Raw genomic sequence first — 12,691 nt, 5'->3', positions numbered from 1 at the left:
CCCTGAGGCCGGGCGCGGTGGCTCACGCCTGTAATCCTAGCACTTTGGGAGGCCGAGGCGGGCGGATTGCTCAAGGTCAGGAGTTTGAAACCAGCCTGAGCGAGACCCTGTCTCTACTAAAAATAGAAAGAAATTAATTGACCAACTAAATATATATACAAAAAAAAATTAGCCGGGCATGGTGGCACATGCCTGTAGTCCCAGCTACTCGGGAGGCTGAGGCAGAAGGATCGCTGAGCCCCGGAGATTGAGGTTGCTGTGAGCCAGGCTGACGCCACGGCACTCACTCTAGCCTGGGCAACAAAGTGAGACTCTGTCTCAAAAAATAAAAATAAAATAAAAAAAATAAATAAATAAAATAAAATGTTCCCTGAAAAACAGCAAAACAGAATCAAGCATCCTGACTTGACAGCCCACACACTCAACAATTTTATAAGGTTTTCAGACTCAAGCTTGGGAATTTTTGTTGTGTTGGCATGCTTTTTTTATTTGTTTTCTTAGACCCACAAATTTTTTGTGACTAAAATTAAGGTTGGTCCAAGTGCCAAAGAAAGGATTGTAAATTTAGACTGATTTACTCCAAATGTAATATCAAGAATGGAAGAGAGAGTCTCTGGGACCCTTTCCCTGAAATAGTTAATTTTGCTAGATGTCTAATGTGAGAATGAGGCTCACTGTCACCTTTCATAAAAAGGAAATAGCTTTTCTTGAAAGAAATTTATCCAGACATGCACCAGGCTTAGGGAAACAAAGCACAACTCCTAAAGAAAAAGAACTAGAAAGCGCTTTTCTAGCTGTCGTGGAAGACACTACTGCCCTCTTGTGTCTCAATATTATAATAAAACACTGAGAATGTTCCAGGCCAGCTCATCCTGTGCACCATGCAATCTTCAGACATCCCTTTGAAAGTTGTCCTGCTACAGCTCACTGAAAGTAACCAGGCCAAGAAAATCCTCTTGGGCAATTCTGCCTGGAATGAGGAGGAGAAGGAGGTGTCATTACCGCACCTGGGAGCATGGAAACATCACAATTTTAGGCACAGCTTTTTTATCAGGCACCCTCTGTGATCCTTGGTCATTGTTCCCTTCAGGGAAGAGCCTCTGAAGAACCAACAGGGGAAGGGAAAGGAGGGTAGAAATATCTCAAGGATTTGCCACAATAGTCAATCAAGCAGAATAATTTCTTTGACACACAGCCAAGTTTCAGAGACTCAGGACTTCTGGAAATTGTAGCTCACTGAGGGGGAAATTCGTGAAACAGGGACAAACGATTCCTTTCTCAGAATTGCTAATCAGAAAGAAGAAGTAAAGAGATGTATAAATAAAATGTGTTTAGAGCCTGGATGACCACAGAACTTGGGGTATTGTTCATCTCTTCACCTGAGACATTTGAATTTATTTATAAAAAGCAATTCAAGTTTTCATGTTGTTTTGCCCTGATGGGTTTCAATATGTATTTGAAGGGGCTAGGATCTAGCCAGTTTAGTGGGGATAAGGAAAATTAGATTGAGATTACAAAGCTCTGGAGAAAAAATCCTCATACACACATATATGTGGGTATATGCATGTGTTCTCTATATTCTCAGGGGATTGGTTCCGGGATGCCTCTTAGATACCAAAATCCAGGGATGCTCAAGTCCTACATATGAATGGCATAGTATTTGCATATAACCAAGGCACATCCTCTCATACACTTTAAATCATCTCTAGATTACCTATAATACCTAATACAATGTAAATGCTATGTAAACGCTGTGTATGTTTGAATGAATATTTGAATAATGCCTTTTTCTCCATAGGCTGTAAACTCTGAAAGGGTAGGGGCCGTGACTGCCGGTTCACCATCACAGCCCCTGTGCTGAGTCAAGTGCTTGGCATATGAATATTTGTTGAATGTATGACTAATGCTTTGTGATTCAGTGAATGTTATGGTTTGGATGCTTGGCCCCTCCAAATCTCAAGTTGAAATTTGATCACCTGGTGGGAGGTGATTGAGTGGTGCCGGTGGTAGGTCCCTCAAGAGTCGCTTGCTGCCCCTCTGCCCCTGTGATAGTGAGTTGTCACTTTGTTAGTTCAGGAGGGAGCTGGTTGTTTAAAGGAGACTGGACCCCCTCCCCCTCTCTAGCTTCCTCTGTCGCCATGTGACATGCCTGCTCCCCCCTACCCAACCTTCCACGGATTGGAAGCTTCCTGAAGCTCTTACCAGAAGCACGGGTTGGCACCATGTGTGTACAGTCTGCAGAACCATGAGCCAAATAAACCTCTCTTCTTTATAAATTACCCAGCCTCAGGTATTTCCTTTATAGCAGCACAAAAGAGATTAACACAATGAATTAATAGATTTGGAAGAGATGAAAGTTTTCCTTAGTGTATTTTTCTTTTCCAAAGGTGCACTTACCTTTCCTGGACTATGCTTAGTAATAAATATATAAAGGCTCTGTAACCAAACTTCGGTTTAAATCCCAGTCCCATTGCTTAAAATTTGCCTGACTTTGGGATAGTTTTTAAACTAAACTTCTCTGAGCTCATTTCTTAAACATCATGTGAGAAAATATCTACCTCTTCTACTTGTTATGAAGATTTAACAAGAACTCGTATCTCTTACACCACCTGGCTCAGTACCCAACAGACCACGGATGATCATTAGTCAGTTTTATTCTCCTCAGTCCTTACACTCCCCTAGAGCTTCTTCAGATATACTTTAGAATAGATTTTTCAAAAATCTGGACCCCAACAAGTCAAATCAACTTCATATGCTCACCTACCACTATAATTTATAAATTACACTTTGTCCAGCAATCTATAAAGTGAACTCATTTTTATTTTCTCATTCTGTAGAAAAGCATATACCATGACAGTAAGGTCATGACTTATGTTAGGATGCTTCTGACTATAGAAAGAAAAAAAAAAAGATCAATCAACGAAAAAATGGCTTACACAATGAGGAAAATTTATAATTGCACATAAGAAGTCCAAAGATGATAGGCAACATGAAGTCATCAAGGGGCTAGAATCTAGCCAGTTTAGTGGGGATAAAGAAAATTAGATTGAGAGAGAATAGGTCGTTACAAAGCTCTGGAGAAAAAATCCTCATACACATGTATATGTGGGGCATATGTATGTGTTCTCAGTATTCTCAGGGGATTGGTTCCAGGATGCCTCTTAGACACCAAAATCCAGGGATGCTCAAGTCCTACATATGAATGGCATAGTATTTGCATATAACCAAGGCACAACCTCTCACACACTTTAAATCATCTCTAGATTACCTATAATACCTAATACAATGTAAACACTATGTAAATTATTATACTGTACTGTTTTTGATTTTTATTATTTTATTGTTATTTATAGGGTTTTTAAAAAATATTTCATTTCATGTTTGGTTGAATCCATGGATGTAGAGCCTACTGGATTTTATTTTTTTAGATTGAAACACTTCATGTTTCTTTTAAGTAGAATTTTTTGTATTCAGGTTTTTTTTGTTTGTTTGTTTGTTTGTCAATATCATTAGGCTGATGTCATGCCAATTTGAAAGTAATGGCCAGGTGCAGTGGCTCACAACTGTAATCCCAGTGCTTTGGGAAGCTGAGGCAAGAGCATCACTTAAGGCCAGGAGTGTGAGACCAGCCTAGGTAGCACCATGAAACTCCCATCTCCAAAAAAATTTTTTTAGAAAACTAGCTGCAGATGGGGGCATGCAACTGTGGTACTAGCTACTTGGGAGGCTAAGGCCGGAGGACCCCTTGAACCCAGGAGTTAGAAACTGCAGTGAGCTATGGTCATGCAACTGCACTCCAGCCTGGTGACAGAGCAAGATCCTGCCTCGGAAAAAAGGAAGGAAGGGAGGGAGGCAGGGGAACTAAGTAATTAATAAAATCTAAAATAAAATTTATTTCTGCTTTAGTTATAGGAAGACTTCTGCTCTAGACAAGGCACACTTAGCATATGGAATACTATTCTTAGCACCCATAAAAAGAATATTCAATTTTGCCAACACAGCTGGTATTTACACTGCTGAGTCTACAGCCTTGATGGGATATATTCCTTTCAAATCGACTTGAACTAAGGCCCCAAGAAATATAGTTGCTAGTTGTGGTGGATACACTTGTGAATGTAACTGCAGAAAAGACTTGTTAAACAGAAACTTCCGTGAACCAATGTCAACCCATATTAAAAAGAAGCAAGTGGCTAGTATCTAAAGGTGGCCACTTCAGATTTCTTATCTCCTGGTTACTCCATCAAATACTAATCAAGGTACTGCTGGGACGAGATTTTACAGATACAATTAAAGTCCAAAATCAGTTGACCTTAAGATACAGAGATTATCATTGTGGGCTTGATCTAATCACATGAGCCCATTACAGAAGGGGGAAGTCAGAAAGAATCAAAGTGTGTGGAGGACTCAATAGGCCTTGGCTTTGCTGGTTTGGAGACAGAGTAAACACCATGAGAAGGAAGCTGAGCCAGAAGCACCCCAGCAAATAGCTGGCAAGGTGACAGGTACTTCAGTCCTCCATCCACAAGAAAACGAATTCTACCAACAACCTGCATGAGCTTGGAGGAAGGCTGCAGGGCCCAGATGAGAACCACAGCCAGCTGCCATTTTGAGTGGGAGACTGATCAGAGAACACAGCTAAGCCATGACAGACCCTTGTCCCACAGAACTGTGAGATAACAAATTTGTGTTGTTTCAAGCCACTGTTTATGGTAATTTGTTACACAGCAATAGAAAATTAATATACAGGCCTTCTCCCAGGGCACTGTTGTCTTTCATGTTTTCCTAAATGTTTTTGGGTATCCACAGAACTTATTTGTATCATAATTGACAAAATAACCCTGCCCAGATGACCCTCTCTCTGGCAAAAAGTTGGGAAAATCCTTTTCTTAAGGCTCTCCAAATGCCAGAATTCTACAGGCATTCCAATAAAGGTTCAAAACTCAGGCCCGATCCCAGGAAGCTTTTTGCTGCTAAATTGTACAAGCTCTTTTTGCAGAATCAGTGTATATAACTTGAAGAAAGAATGTTAAAAAAAAAAAATCAAACTTGCAGAGTGCCTAGTATTGTGCTAGGACCTTTATATATGTAATGTTAATTAATTCTCATTTCTTCACTATAAGACACTATTATTTCCCACATTTTTATAGACTGAGACTCAGAGCAGAACATTTCAGTGATTTCTTTGTTAGTGGTAGAGCTGAAACTCGAACATTTTTTTTTTTTTCTGGCTGCAAATCTCATGTAATTTTCTTCCTCCATATGGTCAGAGAGCAGAGCTGGAGGGAGGAGACCTTTGCCTTGTGCTTTGGATTTCTACTTCATCCTGGGTGAGCTTGAGCCCTCCTGAGGCTCCGAATGTGTCTACATCCTCACACTCAGGCAGCTGAGTTGAATCTTGATCACTTAGCTCTCACTCCTTTTCCAATGACAATATCTAGGGAAGTCTTTTCCTACCTTTTTTTCTTTTTAATCTGCAATTCATATTTAACCACTTTGACCCCAGGAGTGTGTTGAGGGAATGAATACAGGAGGTGGTTAATGAAGATTTTAGATGCAGTGAAATACCCAACATGTTGATTATATCCAGTTTTTAGAGTTCGTTTGGTTTTGTTCATATGTCATCTATTTTAATTTTCATTTGTTTTATTTGCCAACAATGTCAGTATTTCTTAGAGGTCAATATACATATGTGAAAACTTAGACTAAGAAAGAATAAATGATTTTCTGTGTGTTCAAACACCTAGGAATATTAGAACAGAAATTTATAGCCAGTTCTAGTTCGTAGTGATCAACGTTGATGCTCTGAAAATAGGAAGGTTAATCCTATGATTTTTAAATAAGTTTTTTACGCTAGGAGTTTCCTTTAATTTCTGTGATTATATTCATGCTAGATGGTCATGAAGGCCAAACCCCATAACTGTCTTGGTCTTGGACTTGGGTGGGACCTTGGTCTTGGGTGCAATCAAGATTTTGACTTTGGAAGTTCTTTATTATCATTTAACAGACTCTAGACATGGCCAGGGACAGAGGTATCTGTAGGAGAAAGTGGTAACTTTGAGAAGTACAGCACAGGGCTTCAACTGGGTAGAAAAGAACACAGAAATTATAGGAAAGAAATGTTTTAAAGTACATGGAGTTCTAAAAATTTAAGCACAAGGACATTACTAGAGCAAATTCATTTTCTAATTTCTTAAAAGCTGAGACCTGACTAAATATTTATTTGCCCATTCAGGTTAAGCATTTTAATATTCCCTGTTCTAAACATTGCTGGGTTTTGCAAAGGTTGGTCCCTGCCTTCCAGGTTTGACCAACTCTAAAAGGAGCAGAGAATTCCACAAACAGAATCTAGCTGTTAGCAGCACAGATTGTAGGACTGCACCATTTAAATTTTGAAAATTCTCCTGCAATTGTAGAATGCTGGTGCATCTTTAAATTGTCATGCCACATGCTAAGTAATATTCTGACTGATACACTAAGCATAAGGCCATGTATGTCCCCCTCAGCACCAGGGGTAGGGGTGAGTTGATGAAATACATAGATGCTTAAAAGGTGTGACATTACAGTTATCATAAAAACTCCCTAAATAGCTATTTATTAGTTTATTTATTTAGTTTTTTTCCATGAAATATTTATATTATACATGTGTTTTTGATTTCTGAAGAGGTATCTCTAAATATTTAATAACAGTTCTGAGCCTGAGGATAAGACTTATACCAAAAGAGAATAATTTAGGAGAAGAGGAGATTTCAGTTAATGGACTGAATAAATATTATCAGAATGGACAATATTATGACTATATTATTATACATCTGATTTACATACCAATGAAACAATTTCTAGTGCATTTCACCAGAGCTCTGACAACATTCAAGGAAATGCCAAGAGGTTTCCTTATGAGGTGAAAGTATAAGAACTCATGCTACACCTCACAAAATAAGTTCCTTAGCAATTTCCTATGCTTATATGCATTGTTCTCCAAAGCACCATTCCCAATACTTTTCATGAAGACTGTATTTCTGACGTACTCATGTGAGCATTGCTGGGGAAAACTTTCATTCAAATTAATGACTAAAAAGGCTCCTGGGTTCCTACTGACATTTATTTCCAGGATGGTGGCCTTTATTCTTTTCATCTGTCATTTGCAATTACAGTATTCCCCTGTCTTTTAGGGTAGAGTCTGATGATATTAGATAGAGTGAATTCAGTTTATAATGATACAGGAGAAGGCATAAATCTTTATGCCTTCTCCTGTATCATGTAATGCTTTATAAGTTCATTGAATTTTATCAGACCTGTGCTATCCTAGTTTCAGCCGCTTTGATGACTATGATTTAACCCTCGTATATCCACACTGATGTTACAGTAAGCCATTGTATCACAGAGTTCTGTTTACCAAATTCTAGATTGTACTATTGTACTAATAGCTAATACTCAATGAGCAAATATGATGTGCAAAGTAGAGGATGAAGATAGTAGCATAATATGTATTATCTTATTAATTCTCATAACAACCTTCTGAGGTCAATGGTTGTCCCAGTTTTACAGAGGAAAGCAATGAAATTTAGAGAGATTAAACAGTGTGCCCAAAGTTACTCTTAAGTGGTAGAGCAAAGGTTCAATCCAGGTCTTCTACTTAACTCCAGAGCCCAAGAATATAAGCATGGCATTAGCTCACTCTAAATACTACCTGTCCAAAAAAAAAAAAAAATCAGCTACTGAGTATGAACAAGAAGGCATCTGTGGTGTTGAAGCATCAGCCTAGACCTCAGGAAACCTAGATACAAGGAAAAGCTCAGCAGCCCACTGTGTAGCTGTAGTCAGCTATGGAACCTCCTCTACCTTGATTTTTTCACCCCTAATATTGGGTCATTGAACTGGATTGTCTCTATAGTTGCTTTAAACACTCAAGTTTCCTGATTCTAGACTGGGCTCTGCCATTTTCTAACCCTGGGAATGTGGGCAGTTTCTCCAAGGGAGTTGGTTATTTGTGAAATGAAGATGATCCTGACATCTATCTGTTCACATGAAATGACTCACATAAACATTTAACACAATGCTTGCAACACAGAAAGTGCTTGTATGTATTAGCTTATCAGCAGCAACTTCAGCATCCCCATCATCACACTGTTATTATAAAATGCTAATACTTTATTAGTATTGATATTAGCAGTAGCAAAGCATCCATTGTACCTCTACAACTGACCTTGGCCTTCATGACATCATGCTACTACCTGAAAGGACTGAAAAGGTCCTTTAGAGAACACAGCTTTAAGGCCCCAAAAGGCACTGTCTCTGCACCAAATGACAAATCCATGGTAGTTATGTGCTAAGGAAACCTCATTCCACATTTATTGGGTTCTGATCATATCATGGTGAAGGGTTTAAGAAGCAATAAAGGAAAATGCGATGGTCATCACAGATGAACATACCAGCCAGCAGAGTGTCAAGAACCCGAACTACTTAACATTTGATGAAGCAGTTCATTAAATCTGTCCTTAAAACCCAGAACCTTTTCCACAGCACTTTACTGTCTAGCCATTTACATTGAGAGTAAAGTATATGTGGTTAGGAGGAAGGTGGAGAGGTCCTTACTGGACTAAAGGCAAAAGTTTCTTAAAAGAAGAAATTAAAAATTTTCCCCAAATCTCTGAAACTATAACTCAATATGAATATTTTTAATCAGTACCCCTAGTTTTGATTGAAATAGCTTCCTTTTGTGGGTGGTTTTGGGTGCAAACACATTATACATCTTCCCAAAAAGGAGCATTTCCACCGATGACTCACCAAAAGGCCACCTTTTCAGTATTATTGAGGGGGAAAAAAGATAATAATCCAGAATGCAGGGTAGCATTGCAATTAATGGAGACAGGGAGGCATGAGTTTGATTCCACTGAACTTTATATTCCACAAGAGCAAAAATGGTATTTTTGGTATTTAAAATACCAAAAATGGTATTTTATCAAATATCAAATAAAATATCAAAAATGATATTTTAAAACTGACTCCTGTATCCTCAGGGCCAAGAATTGTAGAAGAAACATGGACCATTTCCTGACATATAGAAGACACTGAATAATTATTTGTTGAAATAATAAATTAATAGATGGCTCTGTCCAAAACTGTGTGACTCAGACAATTTACTTAATCTCTCTGAGCTCATTTCCACCTTTCAGGGTAGGTGAAAAAGTAAAAAGAGATGATATACATCAGAAAGCATCGAGTTGTTTATTTTATACTCAGCAAACACCATTATTATTGTGGTGATGTGATCCAGGTGATTGACATCACAGCATCCTTATCTGCATGAAAAACAGGCAAATGGCTTTATCCCTTGGAGAGATCTGTCCAAATGCTTCAACGTCCTCTGGTAATTTTCAGAATGTTTGTTCATGGGATTCTGTGCATGTCAAATTCCGATGTGATTCTGATCAGCAGCTCCTCTAGGTGTGAGACTTTCTCATAAACTTGTGGTGGCAGCACAAAATGGTACAGCCTTCCTGGAAAACAATGTGACTGTGCATATGGAGAGCTTTTAGTGGGTTAAACCTGCTCATTCTATGATTCTCCTTTTGGGGTTAGTCATAAAAAAGAAGCACAGGTGCAGTCACAGATGTACACACTAGATTATTAATTATACAATTATTCTTATGTAGTATAAAAATGCTGAAATTGTCTCAGTGTGCAATAATATGGTAAGTTCAAAGGATGCATTATAATGCAGTCATTAAAAATTAGGACATGAAAATTATTCAGAATATTTTATAAAGCTCAAAAAGATAAAATAGTATATTTTATGTATCTTAATTTTATTTGCACAATATATCAATATATGCATAGATAAGAGATCAAAATAATCTTACAGTAATGGGATTATGGGTGATTTTTATTTATTTTAGTTCTTTTCTATAGAGAGCATATTTTCATGAAATATTCATTTGCTAATAATCAGACAAAATGTCATTAGAAAGCAAAATATACAAGCCATAAGGGTTAATAGAAGATTACAGCAACTTCTCAAAAGATAGATGAAGCCAGTATGGTAGTTCACACCTCTAATCCTAGCACTTTGAGAGGCCAAGGTGAGAGGACCACTTGAGGCCAGGAGTTGGGGACCAGCTTGAGCCACATAGTGAGACCCTGTCTCTACAAAGAATAAAATTAGCTGGATGTGATAGCACACACCTATAGTTCCAGCTACTTGGGAAGCTGAGGCAGGACACTTGCTTGAGCCAGGAGTTTGAGGTTGCAGTAAGCTCTGATCATGCCACTGCATTCCAGCCTAGGCAACAGAGGGAGACTCTTTCTCCAAAAAAAAAAAAAAAAAAAAAGATGAGTAAGGTTTTCCTCACTGTTTCTAAACCTGGGAGCTCATACTCAGATGTTTAAGTTTCATTGTATTTGTTTACTTGAAAATATTAGCCTTTAAAAATGGTGCCAGGGAAATGGAGACAATTTATCCCGCTAAATGATCGACAATAGTCATGTTAAAGCATTAGTTGCAAAACTATTTCAGAGTATAGATACTTGGAATATCTTTCAAAGATGCCACGGGGCAGATATTCCTAACTCTTTACCAAATCGGTGTTCTTGTCTTCTTCCTAGGCACACAAGACTTCTCATTTTGTTTGGGAGAGTTATATTAAGTGATTTCTAACTAAAAGAATAAGAGTGGAAATGATGTGTACTATTTGAAGACCTGGCCCATAAAAACCTTCCATGCATTCTTTTCAGTGTTCTTTTTCTCTTTCTGGTTGAGTCAATCACAGAGACTACAGAAGCCATATGTTGAAGATGACCCAGTCTCCATTAGCCTCTGTCCCTTAATGACTAGAAAAAGAAGAACTACCAATTAATCTACACATTCACCCAAGACTGTTATGAGAGCAAGAACTATACTACATTCCTTTTAGTTTGTTAAATGGGTTGAATAATCCTAATTTGAAGAGTAAAATGTTCTAAAATCCAAAACTTTTTGAGTACCAAAATGATGCTCAAAGGAAATGCTCATTGGATTGGATCATTTCAGATTGGAGCATTTCAGATTTCAGATTTAGGAATGCTCAACTGGTAAGTATAATGCAAATATTCCAAAATCCAAGAAAACCTGAAATGCAAAACACTTCTGGTCCAAGTATTGCTGATAAGGAATACTCAACCTGCATATTTGGGGGCCACCTTGTTACAGCACTGTTAACTCATACAGCCGTGATGTTTATGCTGTATACTTTGCTGTACACACAGCCTGATCAAATTCATTGTTGATGAAGGGGTGGAGAGACCACTTTTGTGTAAACACTCAACAAAAGAGGTGACCAAAAAGTTGGAGGATAAATCACATGCACTGTCTTGTAAATCATTAGAGTCCTACAGTTTGTTTAATTTTTCTTACCTGAATGTTAAAAAAAAATGCAATGGTTTCAGTAAGGGGACTCTAAGATAAACAAAAGATCATCATTCTCTGAATTGATTTTTTTTATTAGCTTTTGTCTTGGTCTTTGCTATAATCTGAATGTTTGTGTATCCCAGAACTCATATGTTGAAATCCTAACCCCCAATGTGATGGTATTAGAAGGTGGGGCCTTTGGGAAGTGGCTAGATTATTTGGGCAGAGCCCTCATGAATGGGATTAGTCCCTTATAAAAAAGACCCCACAAGCTTTGCACAGGGGCAGTATTATAGCCAATGGGGTTTTATCCTAGACATGAGCACTGCTAATTGAAAATTTTCCTAATAGGCCACTGTGACAACTTGCAATATATTTGGCATTGGCAATTTTTGACAGTCTCTATAGAGACCGAAAAGAAAAATGGGTCCCCAAAGAGCTAGCTTGGCCCTTCTACCATGTGAGGACACAGCTAGAAGGTGCCATCTATGAACCAGGAATGTGCCCTCATAGAGTACTGCATCTGCTGACCCTGTGGTTTTAGGTTTCCCAGGCTTCATAACTGTGAGAAATAAATTTCTGCTATTTACAAGCTACTCGGTCTATGGTATTTTGTCATAGCAGCCTGAACAAAGTAAGACACTGTACTTTCCTCGTTGGATATTGGCTCCATGAGGGTAAAACCTTTGACTCGCTTATTGTTGCAGCTCCAGTTCCTAGAAGAGTTCCTAGGATAATAGGCATCAATATGTATTTGTGGAAATAAAAATTATTGTAATGAATGTGAGATGGATAAAGATAAATTTATCTGGTGAAACTTTCCAAACCCTGAAACTTGTCCAGGAGCTTTCAGTTGGCAGAGAAAGAATTTCTTCTGACATAGGTATGTCATTAAACATAAAACAAATGCATATGAGATAGTCAATTTCCAAGTATCATTTCACATTATAAGATATATCTATCAAACATATCCAGAGACCAGAGGCAGCTAACAAGTTTTCTGAGCATAGATGTCCCTTTATATGTAATTCTCATCTCTCATCAGTGTCACTTTAACTCTGAGGCAGCTTTCCAGCTCTGAGCTTGCACAAATTTACCACCTGCTGGCAGAGAACCATGTATCTGCCCTCTCCTTACTATTCCAAGCAGATGGCTTAGAGTTAAATAGCCAATAAATCACCACATCCATGTGTGAGAGGATCCAGCTACGAAGTGTTTATTTAGTTTTAAAATTGGTCTGTTGCTGCCAACTAGATACAGAGAGTTAGTCAAAACTTTTGAGTGATTAGCTGTATACATATCTTCTTT

The 12,691-nt window shown here is 38.2% G+C and overlaps 1 protein-coding gene and 1 non-coding gene across 4 annotated transcripts in view; both read left to right on the top strand.

Moving 5' to 3' along the window:
- Nucleotides 1-12,691, top strand: part of KCNIP4 (potassium voltage-gated channel interacting protein 4) — a 1,096,218-nt gene that overhangs the window by 1,060,732 nt on the left and 22,795 nt on the right. The window lies entirely within an intron of this gene.
- Nucleotides 11,654-11,794, top strand: LOC142870249 (U4 spliceosomal RNA). The gene has a single exon (XR_012918686.1). It is a non-coding gene; the product is annotated as a U4 spliceosomal RNA (small nuclear RNA).

Source organism: Microcebus murinus, chromosome 3 (genome assembly GCF_040939455.1).
Source record: "Microcebus murinus isolate Inina chromosome 3, M.murinus_Inina_mat1.0, whole genome shotgun sequence".
Taxonomy (NCBI): Eukaryota; Metazoa; Chordata; class Mammalia; order Primates; family Cheirogaleidae; genus Microcebus; species Microcebus murinus.
Note: the sequence above shows the minus strand (reverse complement) of the source record. Positions and strands in the feature narration are given on the sequence as shown.